The 16,390-nt window shown below is 43.2% G+C and overlaps 1 protein-coding gene and 1 long non-coding RNA gene across 4 annotated transcripts in view; one reads left to right on the top strand and one right to left on the bottom strand.

Moving 5' to 3' along the window:
* LOC136576400 (uncharacterized) overlaps window positions 1-3,837 on the bottom strand; it is a 28,190-nt gene extending 24,353 nt beyond the window's left edge. The window contains exon 1 of the long non-coding RNA XR_010786364.1: window positions 3,637-3,837. This is a non-coding gene — a long non-coding RNA (uncharacterized lncRNA). The remainder of the gene's footprint in view (window positions 1-3,636) is intronic.
* Window positions 1-16,390, top strand: part of ADARB1 (adenosine deaminase RNA specific B1) — a 133,278-nt gene that overhangs the window by 39,080 nt on the left and 77,808 nt on the right. Inside the window, exons 1-2 of one of the 3 annotated variants that reach the window (XM_066575648.1) lie at window positions 3,480-3,497; window positions 9,404-9,478. The exons of 1 other annotated variant lie outside the window; for it this stretch is intronic. The gene's annotated coding sequence lies outside the window, so the exon portion shown is untranslated. Of the gene's footprint in view, window positions 1-3,479; window positions 3,498-9,403; window positions 9,479-16,390 lie in introns of those variants that run through there. One more of the 3 variants, XM_066575647.1, reaches the window with a different exon arrangement.

Raw genomic sequence — 16,390 nt, 5'->3', positions numbered from 1 at the left:
ACAGCTCTGGCCATAGATTCCATCACCAATCCCGAGAGAGCTGCAGATAAACGGCATCCTTGCTGGGTGCTTCTAGCTATGTATATTTTGGAGTCGGGTGGGTAGAAGGAATTTTGAGGTAGGGAGTAGGGGGAAATTACTGACAAGGCATTTAGAAAAGGGCCTGCAAAGCCTATTTTCTATAGCACTATATGAAAATACGACCAGGAAAGACTATTGAATGGCTTCTCGACATGTGATGCTAAAGCTTACATTGGCGTGTTGGAAGTATAAGCAATGCAAGTTGAGTATTTTTCAGACATTATCAGGAGCTTTTCGCCCTGGAATAAAGTCTACTCGGTCACGATGGATCAAGGAGGGAAGTAGTCTATTAAGCCTATTTGCAAGGATGGACATGAGTATTTGTAAATTGATATTAAGGGAGGATATGGGTCTAATCAGAGGGAAGTGTCTGATCCTTACCAGCTTTGGGTACACTTTTGAAGTCCTGTAAGAAAGTCTGGAGTAATTTGTCCTTGATGAATGTGATTGAATAAACCAACCAGAGGAGGGATGAGAATGGTGGCAATTCTTTTATAATATAAGGCTGTAAAAGCTAGCAGGGCTCGAGGGCTTTTAACTCCCCAATTTCTACTGAAGATGTGTGAATTAAGGCCTCATGTCCACGGGAAAAATCAGGCCCGCTACGGATTCTACATGTAGAATCTGCAGCGGGTCCCTCCTGCCCCGCGGACATGAGCGCTAAAAATAGGAATTTAAAAGAATTTACCTATCCGTAGCGGGCGGTGATGGTCTGCTCTTCCTCACGGCCGGATCTTCTTTTTCGGCCGGCGGATGAATTCGTCACGCCGGCGGCACGTCGCCGACGTGCCGCGCGCATGCGCCGGGCACATCCGACGAGCCGAAGCAAGAAAGATCCGGCCGTGAGGAAGAGAAGACCTTCCCGGTCCGCTCCGGATGGGTAAATTCTTTTAAATTCCTATTTTAGGTCTCCCGCGGATCCGGACGGCTTCCATAGGCTTCAATAGAAGCCCGCTGGAGCCGTCCCCGCGGGAGACCCGCACGAAAATGGAGCATGGTCCAGATTTTTTCATGCTCCATTTTTTTTAAAATCCCTTTTATTGACCATCTGTATTTATCTACCCGCGGGTGGTCAATGCATCCCTATGGGATGCGGATCCGCATGCGGGAGATCCGCTGCGGATCTTAAATCATATTTTGCCCGTGGACATGAGGCCTAAAGGGAGCTTTGAGCTCCTCGGGAAATGTTTGCTAGATGAAGTTGTGACTGAAACAAATCAGTATGGGATAATGCCGTCTTAGAGGCTGTAAACAATTTCTGGTAGTATTTTTGGAACATTGTATACATTTCATCAGGGTTAGAGTTGAAATGCCCTGGTCTTATCTGGATTTTGTGGATGGCTTTAAGAGTTTGTTCTCCATGTTTCCATGAAAAGAGTCTATTTGGTTTATCAGAGTGGAAATAAGATGCTTGAGTCAAAGTAATCACCTTCTTGGCGTTGCACATTAATATAGTAGTTTTTTTTGTAGGTATACACGACCCCCATCATTATAAGCAGATTCCAGTTTCACTATTTTATATTCCATATCAGATTGTTCCTGTGTCCTTGCTTTCTTTAATAGTGAATCAAGGGAAATGACGCCTCGGGTCACTGGTTTGTGTTATCTACAGATATTGAATGAGAATCGTTGATGTATAAAATACTCTCCAAGCTTTTCTTTGGACAGTGGTGGCAATATCAGGATTAGTGAGTAGCCCTTTACTAAGTCTCCGAGTGTATGGGATTCTAGTTTAGGATTAAACATGACTTCTTTGAGTACAGCATCATGATCAGACCAGGCACAACCCACAAGATAGGAATAGGTTAATAATGGTAATGAGACTGTGTTAGTGAGAATCTGGTCCAACATGGAGTGGTGCCTATGAGCTGGAGAAGGGCCTTTCTTGGGTCAGCTGCACATGGGCGAGCGTGATATTGGGCCGGGAAACGTGTGTACCTGCATTAAACGTGCGGATGTCAGGCGATTGATTTTATTTTTTTGGCAAAACCGCCTCGCTGCTGTATAATTCCGATCCTCTCGTGAGTTTCACTCACAATGGCGGATCGGAAGAGTTTACCATTGATTACAATGGAAAACCTCGCATTGCACTCACGTGCATATAGCACGACATGCAAGAGCCATGTGATGAATTTAAGGTCCCATTGAAATCAATGGGCGATGCGTTTCGATGAATGCAAAAAAATACATGGCATGATTTTTTCCCTCGCAGCTTTGCTGTGAGGAATAACCACGCTTATGTGTTTGACTCCATTCAGAAGAGTAGAGTTCATGTTCGTGCGAGTTTTGGGAGTCGCACAGCACGTGAGATTAGCGCTCGTATGAAACTGGCCTTGGAGGGTTAAATTCCCTCCAACTATCGGCTAAAGGCTGAATGCACATGGCCGAGTCCGATTCCGTATGTGGGATCCCGAAGCGGAATCCGACCCTGTGCCCGGCCAGGGACCCCTGCGTACCTTTCCGGATTTGCGCTCCAGATGTGCTGGGCCAATGCACAGTACAGATTGCGCCATGGTGTTGCTAGGTGATGATACGGATTCCGCGGCTTTTCAGCATTGTTGGCTGCGGATGGGTCCCGTGGTTTTCATTGACTAAAATGGAAGCCATCCGTGCTCAAATAGAGCATACTGCGGTTTTACAACCGCTAGCGGAAAATCGCAATCGATTGGTTAAATGGGGTAGTAGTGGACGTAGAGTCTACTCAGGTATCGGAAGTGAAGTTGCCACACTTACACCAGTATGGTATAGAGGTAATGAGAATATCGCATATTGAGAGGGAAAACCTAATAGGGGACTGGTTTAGGGCATGAGTGTTGACTCAACAAATCTTTTCAACATAGAGTTCTCCCAATAGTATTTGGTAGTTGCCATGATCATCTGTAATTTAGTTTGGGAAACATGTCAGGGAAAAGCATTTTGGAGAAACATTGAAACTCTGCTGCTTTTTGGAAAACTGAGTAGTAGGTGGAATGAAAGTAAGAGTTGAAAAAATGTAAGGTCTGAGTTATGTGCAAAATGTGACTTTTGAATACTAATTGTGTTACGTTTTTCTTTAATCCTAAAAGGCCGCCCTCTGCTTTTGTGGGAATTAAATCCCATTACATTATGACTCAAAATACAACATATGGTAACGGGTAGAGAACCGCTGAGGGAAAGCTATTGGCTAGAGTTGACCAGTAAGGGAGCCAGAAAGTAGCTGAGCCTATATTTAAACTAGAGAGCCTGTAGATACCAAGAGAATAAGGAAGGTTGTGTGCCTGTACCAAACATCTGTTGTGAAAAACATGTGAATAAACCAAGGAAGAATAGACATAACAAAAAATCTGTTAGGTCATCTCAACGATATGGTTTCTAACAAAATGGTCATTCAGGTCTTCACAAGACTGCCGGACAAGATTGAGAGCCCGGTGGTGACGGTGAGTAATTGCATGTAGCACAGGGCTATTAATATAACAGCAATAAGAAACCTTGAAGTAGGCTATATAAAATGAGTAGTACGCCGTTGCATGTCCACAATTAAATTTTACGTAACTCAGTGTTAGTCAAGAAGGGTACCTTAAGTGGGTATCACTCCCATAGCTATGTAGTAGGTCAAGGCTGAGAGTTTGACAGGTATATGTGCTCCCGAGAGTCGTTGCAGATCGTGGTAGGATGCAGGCACAGTAGCATAATATTGTGGCATGCATCAGTCTCGCTTCAGCTGCTATGGCCGTGCCATGTAAAACTCACAGCGCCGGCAAGTGGCAGAGCCTTCAGTTATGCTCACACTGACGGGAACACAGCGGCGGGGACTGTCTCACCCACAGCGGAATGCTGCACAGTAACATTCTAAGATAGTCATGTAACAGCATTCCTATTACATCACTCAACGGTAGAAAGGTGATGCTCGCCCCGCTCAGACAGGATTCAAATCCACATAGATCCAGGAAAAGAGTATATACGCAAGACAACAGGATATAGGTGCCAAAGAGAAAAAAACATGGATGTATCTTTATTTACTCACTATCGTACAGAGAAAGTGTTGTTTCGACTAACTCCTGTAGTCTGTCAAGCACCGTAACAGTAGCGTAGGCATGGAGTAGATTGCTGGATACACTGTTTGCAACAGCGGCAGGGTCGTTTGTAACAGTCACCGCAAGCCTTCACCCATGGCACAGCACTGCAGCAAACCCGCACATAGCCAATTGGAAGCTAGGGGCTTGACGGGGCATTAACTGAAACAAAGCCAGGTCAGCACCCAACTTCTGGTGGAGACAAGATACAATAGTACCGTATATGGGCTACTGGTCGGACGGCCTCCATTGACTTCAATGGAGGCCGTCCACAACAAAATAGAGCATGCTGCAATTTTTACTCCACTCTTCAAATATGCAAGTCGTATGCTTTACATGCTTTTCAGTGACAGGCTGCTGAAGTATATCATACATTGTCACTTTCTTACCCCCACAACTGCCGGAATACACAACCATTTAATTGCTCTAATAACCATTAACCCCTTGAGTGGCACGCCCGGAAAAGTTCCGTGACGAGCTCCACTGCTCATAGCAACATAGCCCGGAAGATTTCCGGGCTATGTATCTATGGGAGCTGCAGAGCACAATGCCACAAGCTGTGACAGTGTGCTCTGCCTGCACAGTCCCACAGAGAACAAAGCAAGGGCTTTGAAAAAACAGCAGAAGATATTGCCGGCATATCGGCAATGTCCTGCTTTGTTTACAGGTTGCCATAGAGACCATCGGCTTGTCAGAAGCAAGCCGATGGTCTCTGTGGCAGGGAGAGCTGGTTGTTAGCTGTCAGAGGACAGCTAGGTACTAGCTCTTACAGCAGAGATCAGAGAAAACCTCCGATCTCTGCTGTGTTAACCCTTTACATGCTGCAGTCTATGTGACTGCAGCATGTAAAGGGCTGTCACTGCAGCATGTAAAGGGCTGTCACCATCGGACCCCTGGAATGTGATCAGGGGTCCTGATGGGTCCCTGTGGAAGTCCCCTAAAGGTACAAAAAAAAATAAATTTTTTTTTAAATTTAAAAAAAAAAAGTAAAAAAATAATTAAAAAAATAAAAAAAACACTTGTCTCCCTTTACTTTGTAAAAAATCAAAAATACAATCACACATGTATCCATGTGCGTCGTAATGACCCAGAGAAGGAAGTTAATACATTATTTAACCCCTTAATGACATGGCCCCTTTTCCCCCATTTCTTTTTTTCCTCCCCCCTGTTTAAAAAATCACAACTTGTCCCGCAAAAAACAAGCCCTTATATGGCCATGTCAATGGAAAAATGAAAAAGTTATGGCTCTTGAGACGCAACTGCAAAACTAGTTGAAATTCAATGATTAGACCATTTTAAAAAACCTGCCCTGGTGGGCACGACAGGGTGGTAGGAAACCTGCCACTCAAGGGGTTAAAGCCCATTGGCCACTTTTACTAAGCAGTTTAATGTGCATTGTCAAACTTAATAAGTGATCAGAAAAGTGGGCGTGGTCTCTGAGGAGACATAATTTTAATTATGCAAATTTTGCTGCAAATCAATCCTACTCTTAAAGACAGGACTAAATTTTCTGACTGTCTGAAATGCACACGCACACACTGAGGCTGGTGTAAATATATCATACTAACCACTTCAAAGCTCTATTGAATCTGCTCTTAGTACATACAAGCCACAGGATCTCCTTCAGGGATCCATTCTTGTGGGTGGGGGATTTTTATTATTTTTTTTGAATACTTTAATGTTCTTTGAAAGTGTTCTGTTCCATAGAGAAATGTTTTGCATTGTTTTAAACCTGCATTCTATTTAAACAAAAAGAAAATGTTAATTTCAAAGCCTCTTTCAACATGTTTCTCATGTTAAAAGTATTTAGACTTTGTTTCTGATGGTTGTGTCTGGATGGATACATTGGATGAAGCCTTATTTGGGTACGCATTGGAAGAATGAGGTTTCAGATTAAGCATTTTTGTTAATGCTTTTTTTACTTTTTTCTTTTTGGGAATTTTTATGTCCATTTAATAACTGTTACGCTGACATTTTCCTTATTTTCTGAAGTATGAGATAGTTGAATAAGTTGTACTACTGTAACAGTGCGACTGATCTGACCATTTCATAGGTAATCCCAAATGCCTTTTATAGACCTTGAGAAAGTAAAGATTTCTAAATGTTTTCCGGTGGCTACAGGTCTTTAGCACAGCAATTGCATGGTAGGTTTCGAATAGGTTTGGGCTGTTAGCATGAGGTGCCAGGGTCAGCAGCTATCTCCATACTCTTAGCATGTGACAGTCTTGCACACTAGTCATCTTTCACACATGCACATCCATATTCTGTTTCCTCTGTTATAGCAGCCAAAGAGCGAAAATAGAGGAAGCGCTGGATTCAGCTCCTAAAAACCTTATTAACGAAATGTGGCACGCCCCATTATACAGAGTGTCGCCCCGCTTTTTCATAGATGGCATAGCATGCTGCACTATTTAATCCAGGACTTGAACAGATCTGTGCCTCGAAGCTCCCAATAGAGCCTCTGTGGCAGATGGGAACATGGCTTTAGTGACTGGACACCGCAGAGATTCTAGTCTCTGGCATTCTTGAGTCTGACTACTAGTCACTAGTAGTGATTTTTCTTTGAAAGAAAATGATTGAGGTGTTCTGCATTCAAACAGATGATTTGGAGTATAAGGCGAGTTCCAGACGAGCGTATTGTAACACATCCTTAGTATGGATCCGTATTACAGATGACCGCTGTATTTCATCAGTGTTGGCCTCTGTATTTTTATTTTCTACTGTGGAAATAACGATCCATGGCAGAAAGACAGTCGTACCGCAAACAGGCATGAAAGCTACAGGCATGTGAGTAGATGGATTTTGGCTCTCTATTACGGCTCGCAAACCGGACAGAACATTGAGCTAAATATGCTCACGTGCGACTGGCGTTAGGCACGTTTGCATGCAGCGTTTTATGTGATGGTTTCTCCTAATATTTTGGGCAAGATTTATCACTAGTGCTTGAAGGAATCCTGTATTTACAATTTAGTGAAAATGGCTCAAATAGTGCCTTACTTATCAAAGGGAAAATGGAGTGATACATTTGACACTGTTCTGTAGGTATGTTGGCCACACTCTTCTTCCTCACACTGCCTTGTATGAACGCGCGTTCCCCCCCCCCCCCCCCTTAGTGACTCGCCTATCGTGTTTTTACATCCTGCAGCTGCAGGGCATGTAAGAAGGGAGATCGCGGGGTGCTCTCCCTCTATACAGCGTGGCTGCCCGTCTGTTTCTTATAGCCTACACTCTGTGGCAATAGCTTCGATAAGCCGCATGGGTCATTGGGGCTGTTAACCCTTTAAATGCCGCTGTCATTTCTGATAACTGCATTTAAATCCTCCGAACGGTGTTCAGGGGTCCCGTACGGCCCCCCGCGCTGAGATCGCAGGGAGCCGTGCGGGTGTCAAGGCAGCCGGGGGCCTCCTGAAAGGCTCCACGGCTGTCATGGCAGAATGCCTAAAAAGTAATAGAAGTTTAAAAAAACCTCACTTTTGCCATAATAATAAATAAAGAATCTAATACTACAAAAATACATATTTTGGGATCACTGCATCCGTAAAAGTCTGATCTATCAGAGGAACGCATTTTTTACCCCGCACAATGAACATCGCCAGAAAAAAAAAGAATGCCAGAAATGCTCTTTAAGTCAACCTGTCTCCAAGAATAAATGCAATACAAAGCGATAAAAAAAATCACATGTATCCCAAAATGGTACCAGCACAAACTATGACACTTCCGCAAAAAATGAGCCCCCGCACAGCTATGTCGACTGACAAATAAGCTATTGCACGTAGAAAAACTGGTATCTTAGGAATTGTGCGGACCCATAGAATAAAGATATGTCCGTTTTTGTTGCAGTTTATGCGCCGTAGAAACAAGACACATTTCTCTCAGAATTTTTTTAAGATTTTTTTTTCAATACATTTGATTGCACATTAAATAGTAGCATTGAAAAATACAACTCGTTCTGCAAAAAACAAGCTCCCTACAGATAGATTATTTAAGATTTCTTTTAAAAGGGAGGAGGAAAAGGCTAAAATTGAAAAACAGGAAAAAAAAAGTCACTAAGGCCTCATGTCACTGGCAAAATCGAATTGCGGATTCCGCATTCGATTTTGCCCATAGGGATCCATTAGCCATCCGCGGGCAATTAAATTGTAATTTGCACCCGTGGATAGCATTTTAATGGATTTGCGTTTTCTCCCTTGAGAAAACGCAGCATGCGCCATTTTCTGCGGATCTCCCGCAGGCTTCTGTAGAAGCCTATGGAAGCCGTCCGGTCCCGTGGTATACCCGCAGCTGAATTTCTGCTCTCTGGCGCGGGAGAGCAGGAGTTCAGGGGGGGGGGGGGGGAGAGAGCGCACGACGCATGCGCGCGGCACACTGCCGGTGTGCCGAGCGCATGCGCCGGGCACAGAGAAAGAAGATCCGGCCGCGACGGACTGGAACCCGCAGCGTCTGGGCAGGTAATAAAATTCTATTTTCAGGCCTCATGTCCCCGGGAAAGGAGGGTCCCGCTGCGGGATTCTGCATGGAGAATCCGCGCGGGCCTGAATTTCCTAGTGGACATATGAGGCCTAAGGGTCAACACTCTGGCCTGGTGACCCCCCCCCCCCCCCCCAACACTAATTCAGGGACCCTAAAACCTTCACTCGCTTATCAGTGACTACTTAAAGATCTTTCTATTTCTATTGTATTCTTTTAAATGCAAATTATCCCCATCCATGCCTGTGCCTTGTCATAAGTATGTGTCATAAATGTGTATAAATGTGCATGCCTCCGCATCTATTTAATTTAAGCCTGAAGCAGAACCCTGCGTTGGTTCGAAAGCTCGCAGTAACATCATGTATTTTTGTTAGCCATTAAAAGGAATTCTATCTACCCGATTCCTTGGTTTCTCTTGCCGGGAACACTCTTGTGTATGGTGTGTAATGTCCCAGCTTGGGTATCGGCATCACATTCTAATGCCTGGACAATACTCCCTTTCTTCTGACATGTTTTTCTTGCACTTCATTTTCGTCCAGATGAATTTCTTAATGACTAATGTAATTGGTAATCCGGTTCACCCGTTGTTTATTATTGATACATTAGCTTACATGAAACAACATGTAGTGTTTGTACAGTCGCTGGTGTTCAGCCTGATCGGAGCTGCCTTGCTGGCATAAGATTATTCGTTACGTGTGTAAAATGGCAGAGACACGGCCAAATCTTCTGCCGTAGTGAAGAGGATTTTCTAGAGCCATCTGTTATCGGGTCCTAAATATAGAATTGTTTATTTTTCTTTCTAGATTACATACCAGCTGGGCATCTTCTTGGTCATCCCAAGTGTCATCGATACACGGAAACAGGATCTACCTGCTAAGGTATGTCTGCTTCTGGCTTAGTGCTGTGGCAGATTATCAAAAAATGCTGTTTGTGTGAAACCAGTCTTAAGAAATTAAACGGCCACTAAAATGGTTGTCAGATTGTGCTCATGGGAAAATGTTATAGTAAATGTTAATGCTGCTGGAGATATTTAATGGGGAGTCTTGATTATGGGAATAGATGCTTTTCTGGACTTCCTGCTAGTAATCAAATTATAGAGAACTGCAGTCTGTTTTTTTCCCTAGCTGTAATGGCTGCTAAAGGGCCGTTTACACGGGACGATTATTGTTCAAATTCCTGACAGAATTAGAAAGATAGTCATTCTATGCAAATACATACAGAAAACTGAAGGATTCAGCATAAACAGCAGTCATTGACTTCTGAACAATTGTATTTTTCATTTAAATGAAGGTGGGCAGAGATGGAGGGGGGGGGTGTGTGTTAATAGTCCTTGGCCCCATGCTGGCTATGCTGTGAGCGATGTCAATGACATGCGCTCCTGTGTAATGTTTTAAACTTGACGCTCTCATCCATAAAGCTCTCCACAATGCTGCGCTACCCTATATCTCCTCCCTCATCTCTAGCTTGCCACTAGAAATGAGCGAGCATACTCGCTAAGGCAAACTACTCGAGTGAGTAGTGCCTTATTCGAGTACCTGCCCACTCGTCTCTAAAGATTCGGCTGCCGGCGGGGGAGCAGTGAGTCGCGGAAGTGAGCAGGTGGGAGCGGGGGGAGAGAGTGAGAAAGAAACCCCCCCGGCAGGCACCCGAATCTTTAGAGACGAGCGGGCAGGTACTGGAATAAGGCACTACTCGCTCGAGTAGTTTGCCTTAGCGAGTATACTCGCTCATCTCTACTTGCCACCCTTCCCGTGCTCCCTGCTCTGCTAATGACTTTAGACAAATTCCTCTTTAATCTGAACCTCCCACTTCCATTTCCCAGATTTTTTTCAGAGCAGCACCAGTTTGTTGGTTAAATATTGTGTTTTTATGTCTCACATAAGCGGATTTGAATTACGGATTCTGTGAACGCCGTCCGCACGTATCGTGCGCGGTAATAAAAGGCATTGACTTTCGCTGGTTCACTCCCACTTATGGGTAGGAATTGTGAATTCTCCGAGCAGAAACAAAAGTCGCAGAATGCTATATTTTTGGCGCAAAGTCCACGTATATGAGCTCCATTGATCGCTATGAATGCGTTCGATCCACAGTGCATTTACAATTACATTGCGTATGGACTGTGGATACAAACACAAGTTACTAGGAGACTAGATAATAATTGGTATAAAGAAAGCAGGAATTTGTGGGCAGACAATGCAGGACCGAGTCTGGGGACAGCACACCATCCAGACTGCTGTCTGCAGCCTCTGCTTATTCTGGGCTCTTTCTCCACAAGAATAAGTTGTATTTTTTATTTATTTTTTTAAAGCGGCTTATATTACTTCCAAAAAAGTAGTATAAAACCAGCCAAGCCTAGAGGGCAGTATCCTGTCCTGAAGGTTCTTAGAATGGTTCCCACCGTGACAGCACAAGAGAAATGTCACCTGGGCGGTCGCCTGATGGGGGGTTGGGCAACTTACTGATGTTATTCCCTGCTTGCATTTGTACTTCCACGCAGACGGCACCCTGTGCTTCAATGTACATCCGCGTGTAAAACCACATGCATACCTGACCACTTGCAATTTGTGTCCATGATCATTTTTCCGCTGCGTATATCTGCAAGTGAAATCCGACCAGCTCTCGTGAGCCCAGCCCTAAAGTACTGCGGAATGTGTTGGCGCTATATAAAGATTTATAATTAAGTAAATCGAGCAGCAAAACATTTTGGAGTGAAGTGATTCACAGCTTTGTGATTTCTACTTTTAACCCTTTCCAATCCACTGTTTGACATCTTCAGATATTCTGATTGAAGGCTGTACATCTCAGATATCGGAAGACGTCCGACAGGGTATTCTTACTGTATATTACTGGCCGCTCTGTTGGGGGGGGGGGCTCTCCAGCATGTCACATACCGCAGTACTGGCTCAAGGCAGCAGATGGCGCCATTGTATTATGGCAGAAAGAGAGAAACCCCTAGGAAACTCTGAATCCAAAATTGGATTGCAAAGGGTTAATGCACACAAAAAAGTTGTCATTTTTGATGCTCACAATATTTATCTTTTCTCTACACCTTTAGAAAGTGGGTGATGTTTAGTGGAATGATGTGAGCCAGGAAATGATGCAACAAGTGCTGCAGATTTCATTAAGAGGCATGCGACTCTTAACCCTTTCCAATCCATTGTCTGACCTGTGAAGACATTATGATTTAAGGCTGTACAGCTCCGATGTTGGATGATGTCCATTGGGGTTCCTTTACTGTATATTGCCAGCCTCTCTGCTGTTGGAGCCTATCCAACATGTCACCTCATGCAGTACTGGCTTTAGCCAGCAGATAGCGCCGTTGTATAATGGCAGAAAAGAGTAAGCCCCCTAGGCAAACCAGGATACAAATTGGATTGGAAAGGGTTAATGAATTTGGTTAATTTTACTTTGGTTTCATGTTATTCCATTGAACTTCAGTTTTGAGACTGGCATAATTTGTAACTGATCACTTCTACAGGGGTCCAACTGACCCCGATCTCATATACTTCTACCTGTCTCCCCTGTATGGTCTTTTTTTTTTTTTCTAGTTAACTTTATTAACAACATGGTAACTGGCGACAGGGAGAAGAATGAAACGCTTCTCCGCAGACGCTAACCGACATGATGAGATACTTTTTAGTTCTGCTCCTCTACTATTCGCCTATTAGATGCCTGATACCAGGGGGTCATGACACGTTTTGTGGGTCACATGACTGCATCTATTACTATGGACAGTAACATTCTACTGTGCAAATAAGGGCCTCTGCACTATTATGAGAAAGGTACATAAGCAGAATATTAAATGCATGAATATTGAAAAATGGTATGATTTTCTATTTTATAACTAAAAATAGAAAGTGAACATCCCTTTTTAGGCCATTCTAGCACTATGGGGGGTTTGAAAAAATACTTTTTACATCCAAAAGTCATGGTCTTTATGTATAAATGGATCACCATCCCAGTACTTTATATCTTATCAACACTGGAGAAGCCAGACCTGGGAAGTCCTTGCATGGTTTTTCAAACTTGGCAATGTTGGCCTGTTTTTTTTTTTTTTGTTTTTTTTTTGATATACCCATATTTCTAAAAGTATTTCGAGTTCAAGGCTCTAAAGACTTCCTGTAATATAGGGGAGATAGATGGTACCCAATGCTTAGCTATTACTTTCTGATGCAGAATTTGGCCAGTTTTTCCATTGAATCTGCTAGTACATTACCTACATCGCCCAATACTTCTGATAACAGGGCAGTAGATAATTAAACGATATACTCTCACCCAGAATAATGTTGGAGAGGTACAAGAATAAGATCTGCTTCGGCCTTTTGACATCTGGGACATGAAGCGTCGCTCCAGAGTCCCATCCTAAATGGTATATGTGGAGTTCTGTAGCAAAAACAATTGTGTGCATCGCTGTGTCACTCTGCGACACATTGTGAAATTCTGGAGGCATTACCCACTTAATCTCATCATATTGCCCAAACTGGTTCCAACATCTACATTTTATATTTGCTGCAAGGAGGAGTGCTGTATGTAGGTCATCAAGCTTCCTGGTAAATTGGCACTTTGGTTCAAGGTCTATTGGGGACACTCGTGCATCATGGAGAAAATCCATGATGTGCAAAAATCCGCATTTTGATGTGCATTTTAATGCAGAATTCACTCACTGAAATCTGTGGTATTTCTGCCACAAGTAATGCACGCTGCTTATTTTCTGATTTGCTGCATACGCATTTCTGTGGATTTCTTCCACTAAGTGAGTGGGGGGTTTGTTAAACCCCATTCCATTATATTGTACTGCACATTATTACGTAATTTTGGCTCACGTCCTACTGCTGAAGTTCCGTGATGTTTCACCGCGGCCCTTACTGTGGGCAGGATGGCATTGGTCTTTCTGTGAACGGCTCACCTTGATCTTTGCTGCGCTGCTGGTATCTACTTACAATGGGCAGTGCGCTGAGATGAATGAATGTGAATGATTATCATTCTGTAAACATACTTATGATTTGTTTTTAGAAACGTCAGAATAATCTACATCAATCTAGTGAAATTTTTCTATTTTGTATTTTGCTCCTGCAAGAAAGTTCCATGTTTATAAGCTTATTCTCCACTAAATGTACCCTCATCTGTAATCCAGTAGGAGAAATCGTAGCCTTCCTAGCTGGTCTTGGTAAAACTATACATAATTAGGAAGTGTTTTTGTATTGTCAGTTAATTAATCCTAGAATAACCTTTTGAAAAGAAGTAGATTAGTAGGGGGACTTCAAAACGCTGAAATCTCCTCCTGCAATGAATGTGCCACCTGGACCGCCAGGATAAATAATTCTTCTTCAAGTGTGGTTGCCACTGACCTTTTTTCTTCCAGTGTAAAATGGAATAAGTAATTGCTAATTAAGCACTTAATAAGCTCAACATTCCCTTGTTGATTCTCTAGAGGAATTGGACGGCATTAAGTCTTGTGCTTCATTTACTACATACTATCAATCCAAGAAAACGGATTCTTTAAAGAATACCTGCACTTTTAGTCTGCAGCCCTCGTGCTCCGTTGGTCATTTTACATCCTCTCGGTAGCTGGAAATGGCCCCATATAACGCTTATTTAGTGCTATGAGGCCGTTTTGCGCTGCTGGCAGGAGCCCAAAACTGCCTACGGAGCACGAGTGCTGCAGACCAAAAGTGCAGGTGCAATTTAAAAAGGCACTCTGGCGAAAATACATTTTTCCATCACCGGTTTACTTGTCGAACTTTGGAGGTCTCCTTTGCGCATTCCAGTCACTTCCCTGCAGTACAGTACTCTTAATTTTTGTTTCGCTTTCACAGCTATCCCATGATGCATGAGCGCAGCTATACCATTTTTCTGTTGGGTGGACAGGTTAATTATAATGATTATTTCCCATAGTCTTCTAAATACTGGTAAGCTATAGACCATACATATACAGTCAGGAGGATGAGCTGTGATCTCCTCTATTATAGCTGTGTAATCATCAGTAACTATGATAAGAATGACTGTTCACCCACTGTAGTTAGGTCTTGTGTAGCAGCTTCACACAGACTGAGAAATTGATTAGAAAACAAACATAATTTCAAGCAGATCTGAGCTGGTTTGAAAGGAGATGACACGGCCATCTGAGGGAAAGAGGCCAGGAGTTTCAGACAAATACCTAACCAAGGTAATACTAACTAACTTGTATATATTGGGGGATAGCTACATAATAAATAAATAAAAATCATTGGAATCGCCTTGTAAATGGTCACCACACTTTGAGACAACTTATTAAATATTAGCAAAAAGTTATCAGCGCAGGGGCAGAACCAGGATCATAAGTTATCCTCTATCCACAGGATAGGATGGGGGATAACCTGCTGATTGGTGTGGGTCTCACCTCTGAGACCCCTCCTGATCTTGAACAGGGGTCCTGCGTCCCCCCCTCCCGGTCACTGTAGGGATGCATTATCTTCCGCCGTGACAGCAAAATGAATTGAGTGCTTGTTGAGCACACAAGATATGCACTCCATTTATTTACAAGGGACTGATGGAAATACCCAAGTGCTTGCCAATCTGGAATCTCTGCAGCCCTGTTAAGAGTGAATGGAGCGCTCGCACGAGCATTCATACAGTCCTCTCCTCACTTGTTACAAGAACCTTTAAAAAAGTGTTGTACCAGGATCACATCTGCATGTGACAGCCCACGGTGCAAACTACGACACTGTGCAAGATCCATTGCACAATGGGCACTGACAGTTAACTTATTATTGGAGTCTCAAGTTCTGCCATGGTGTCTTTGGCTTTGACATGAAAAATACTGCTGCATGCTGTACGAAGCCACTGATGCAGGTGTGCAGCCTTGAGATGTTGCATGCAGGTTTTTGTTTTTTTCCTCCTTCCCCCTCCTTGAGATTGTTTGTTTGTATGGCATCTTTTGCGAATTGCAGCACATTCTGAATATGGCACTTTTCCCTTGAAATGCTAAAATGCGTAATTAAAAAAAGCCACCCAAAAATGCCCTAAAAAAAACTAACAGTTGAATCGCATGGTACACAGCACTATACATCACTGGATATTGGTTTCCGTTCCAACTGGGCTTCAATTTTTTTCATTCTTTTTTTCCCACCCATATTCACACAATATTCTCCTTTACAGCCCTAGCCCTATAAGCATTTAATTGCTGTGACGACCTGTATAAATGTACATTACTAGTTGCTTCTGCATGTGGATGTAAAGAACCCAATGTATTGTCTCCTGGTTTCTGCAATCATGGTTACATCTGAAGTGATGTCCAAATATTTGGTATCTCTCTGCACAGGGAATGAGGGGCAATATTTGGTAAAATGCTGCTTACAAGAACCAGTCAGTCTTCTATCTCTGGACAGGTCATTCAGCATTTACAATGGCAGCAGTATTGATTTTTGTAATGCTGACCATTCCGCAGTTGTGTGGCCTCTCATAGCCACGTAAAGTCATTAACCAGAGTGATAATCTATAGGTAATCCAGCTGCAGACTGTCACTTTCGTCTTTCCGTTGTCCCTTTTTGTGTCCGTATTAGCAACAAATGCTTTGAGCAGCTGCATTACATTAAATCCATTTCTACATCCTAAAATAGAAGACAATTGTGCTGAAACCCCCAATGTTCTCGTCAGTCTATTCTCATTCTTTGCCATCTTCTCATTTATGCAGTGACTGCAGACAGTATAATGGAGACGTAGAGTAAAGTATATAGTTGTGCTGCTACTCTGTCATGGCTAAAGAGCGTCTAAGCTGGTCTTAATACTAATATGGCACCCGCGCCCCAATC

This window comes from Eleutherodactylus coqui, chromosome 8 (assembly GCF_035609145.1).
Source record: "Eleutherodactylus coqui strain aEleCoq1 chromosome 8, aEleCoq1.hap1, whole genome shotgun sequence".
Classification (NCBI taxonomy): domain Eukaryota; kingdom Metazoa; phylum Chordata; class Amphibia; order Anura; family Eleutherodactylidae; genus Eleutherodactylus; species Eleutherodactylus coqui.
This window is presented reverse-complemented; position numbering and strand designations above follow the sequence as displayed.